This window comes from Halyomorpha halys, unplaced genomic scaffold, assembly GCF_000696795.3.
Source record: "Halyomorpha halys isolate HHAL.00 unplaced genomic scaffold, Hhal_1.1 Scaffold1242.1, whole genome shotgun sequence".
NCBI classification, from domain to species: Eukaryota; Metazoa; Arthropoda; class Insecta; order Hemiptera; family Pentatomidae; genus Halyomorpha; species Halyomorpha halys.
The window spans coordinates 98,899-103,208 of record NW_027111800.1 but is presented as its reverse complement, the minus strand read 5'-3'; positions in this window follow the sequence as shown (position 1 = coordinate 103,208).

The window sequence follows — 4,310 nt, the reverse complement described above, 5'->3', positions numbered from 1 at the left end:
ATTAATGTTTAGTAGCCGATATCGCCGTGATTATCTCCATAGACTTACATTCTCTCCACTTTTCCTCTAAATTAGTAATCATTATTATATTTCTTTTACTAGAGGTAGGATCTAGAAAAGCTAATATAAAATAAATTACTGGAGTATTAATGATGTGTTTCAAATTGATAGTAATAGAGCAATTTAAAGCTCTAAAGGTCCAGAAACTTAATTGCGTTTAATACATCTATTAAATAAATAAAATATTTGCTAAACTAATTTCTTAGCCCATAAAAAATAATGAAGTTACTACTGTGGGTAGAATTCTACAAGAGAGATTTTAATACTAGTACTATGAAACTAATTTACCTTTGACCAAATATGCCCCAGTTGATGAATGCCTGCGGCGTCTTTTCGTTTTATTTCATTCTCTCCATCATTTCCCTAAAATATAAAGCATTATTATATTTATTAACATAAAAGTATGATTACAAAGAGATGAAAAGAATAAAAGTATGATTACAAAGAGATGAAAAGATAATTTAAAGTAAATTACTAGTGTGACACTGAAATGATTATAATTAATAAATAATGGATACATTTATAGCTCAATAGGTTCATATCGTAAATCTATTTTACTGATGCGATACTTTTAAATTATATTGAATAGTTGTTTAATATCTCAAATACATTTAGAGGTCTTCTTAGAGTTTGTTTCGGTTGCCTCCACTAACTCCAACACTCCCTTAAATCATATGTGGGAAAACCCCGGCCCGCGAGTCAGTTTGAAAAATCAAAGTAAAAAAAATAACTACTCATACTTACAGAATCAAGTTAGCGAGCATGTCAGTGGTGGCGATCATCAAAGAGTGGAGTGGGAACCATCAATGCCTACATCAATGCAAACATGACCCTAAATCATATGTGGGGAACCCCCGGTCCGCGAGTTCTTTTTGTCATATACGGATTCGATCACGACTATCCTATTGAGGACATCACAGACGCCCTTAAAAGACGCCTACCTGGCTTTAAGATGGCAAGGCGCCCCACTAAGAGAGATGCCACAGGACGAGTTTACGAGATTGAGGCCATTCAAGTTATCACAGACCACACACTTTGGATAACGGACATCGAGAAGCTAGGCGAAATCGACCACGTACGCTTCAGTGTAAGTAGTGTAAGGAGGTGGATGTAGCAGTGGAAGTCATTATCACCACTATCCAGGATGCAGCCGACTTCGCCATCCCCAAGTTCACGCCACAGGCCAACGGCTTCAGGAAACCGTCAAAGCACATTCTTGCCCTCATCGGTTTGCGAAACAACCTTCGCAACATCTTCCAGCGCACACATTGCTAGCCTAATGTAGGGATGGGATATCGAAAGAAAAATATCGATATTGATATCGATATCGGATAGCAATTTCGATATCGATACTATATCGGAACTAAAATATAAATTGATATTTTAAAATATCGAAATATTGATATCGAAAATTTAAAGAATTAAAGTGATGATAATTATAAAATAATAACATAACAAAAGGAAGACATATTTTATGTCATACCTAATCAAAATACACAAGAAACTCTTAATAACTATGAAACAAAGCAACATCCCGACAACCATAACAAATTTAAACTAAAATATAATTGTTTTATTGAAGAAAATTTAAAAATAGACTATCGATATTTTATTTTGATAATTACATATTTTTTTTTCACTTTTTTTCAATATAAACAACAATATTCCGATATTATTTTATCGAAATATCGATATATTGTTTAAAATGACTAAAATATTATGTAGAGCTTGTAAAATAGGAATATCGATATTTTATTTTGATAATTACATATTTTTTTTTCACTTTTTTTCAATATAAACAACAATATTCCGATATTATTTTATCGAAATATCGATATATTGTTTAAAATGACTAAAATATTATGTAGAGCTTGTAAAATAGGAATATCGATATTTTATTTTGATAATTACATATTTTTTTTTCACTTTTTTTCAATATAAACAACAATATTCCGATATTATTTTATCGAAATATCGATATATTGTTTAAAATGACTAAAATATTATGTAGAGCTTGTAAAATAGGAATATCGATATTTTATTTTGATAATTACATATTTTTTTTTCACTTTTTTTCAATATAAACAACAATATTCCGATATTATTTTATCGAAATATCGATATATTGTTTAAAATGACTAAAATATTATGTAGAGCTTGTAAAATAGGAATATCGATATTTTATTTTGATAATTACATATTTTTTTTTCACTTTTTTTCAATATAAACAACAATATTCCGATATTATTTTATCGAAATATCGATATATTGTTTAAAATGACTAAAATATTATGTAGAGCTTGTAAAATAGGAATATCGATATTTTATTTTGATAATTACATATTTTTTTTTCACTTTTTTTCAATATAAACAACAATATTCCGATATTATTTTATCGAAATATCGATATATTGTTTAAAATGACTAAAATATTATGTAGAGCTTGTAAAATAGGAATATCGATATTTTATTTTGATAATTACATATTTTTTTTTCACTTTTTTTCAATATAAACAACAATATTCCGATATTATTTTATCGAAATATCGATATATTGTTTAAAATGACTAAAATATTATGTAGAGCTTGTAAAATAGGAATATCGATATTTTATTTTGATAATTACATATTTTTTTTTCACTTTTTTTCAATATAAACAACAATATTCCGATATTATTTTATCGAAATATCGATATATTGTTTAAAATGACTAAAATATTATGTAGAGCTTGTAAAATAGGAATATCGATATTTTATTTTGATAATTACATATTTTTTTTTCACTTTTTTTCAATATAAACAACAATATTCCGATATTATTTTATCGAAATATCGATATATTGTTTAAAATGACTAAAATATTATGTAGAGCTTGTAAAATAGGAATATCGATATTTTATTTTGATAATTACATATTTTTTTTTCACTTTTTTTCAATATAAACAACAATATTCCGATATTATTTTATCGAAATATCGATATATTGTTTAAAATGACTAAAATATTATGTAGAGCTTGTAAAATAGGAATATCGATATTTTATTTTGATAATTACATATTTTTTTTTCACTTTTTTTCAATATAAACAACAATATTCCGATATTATTTTATCGAAATATCGATATATTGTTTAAAATGACTAAAATATTATGTAGAGCTTGTAAAATAGGAATATCGATATTTTATTTTGATAATTACATATTTTTTTTTCACTTTTTTTCAATATAAACAACAATATTCCGATATTATTTTATCGAAATATCGATATATTGTTTAAAATGACTAAAATATTATGTAGAGCTTGTAAAATAGGAATATCGATATTTTATTTTGATAATTACATATTTTTTTTTCACTTTTTTTCAATATAAACAACAATATTCCGATATTATTTTATCGAAATATCGATATATTGTTTAAAATGACTAAAATATTATGTAGAGCTTGTAAAATAGGAATATCGATATTTTATTTTGATAATTACATATTTTTTTTTCACTTTTTTTCAATATAAACAACAATATTCCGATATTATTTTATCGAAATATCGATATATTGTTTAAAATGACTAAAATATTATGTAGAGCTTGTAAAATAGGAATATCGATATTTTATTTTGATAATTACATATTTTTTTTTCACTTTTTTTCAATATAAACAACAATATTCCGATATTATTTTATCGAAATATCGATATATTGTTTAAAATGACTAAAATATTATGTAGAGCTTGTAAAATAGGAATATCGATATTTTATTTTGATAATTACATATTTTTTTTTCACTTTTTTTCAATATAAACAACAATATTCCGATATTATTTTATCGAAATATCGATATATTGTTTAAAATGACTAAAATATTATGTAGAGCTTGTAAAATAGGAATATCGATATTTTATTTTGATAATTACATATTTTTTCGATATTTTACATTGTCTTAATATCGATATGGAATATAAACAACAATATATCGGAATATTATTTTATCGAAAAATCGATATTTTGTTTAAAATGACTAAAACATTATTTAAGAATTTTAAAATACGAATATCGATATTTTATTTTGATAATTACATATTTTTTTCGATATTTTACATTGTTGTAATATCGATATGGAATATAAACAGTAATATTCCGATATTATTTTATCGAAATAACGATATATTGTTTAAAATGACTAAAATATTATATAGAGCTTTTAAAATAGGAATATCGATATTTTATTTTGATAATTACATATTTTTTCGA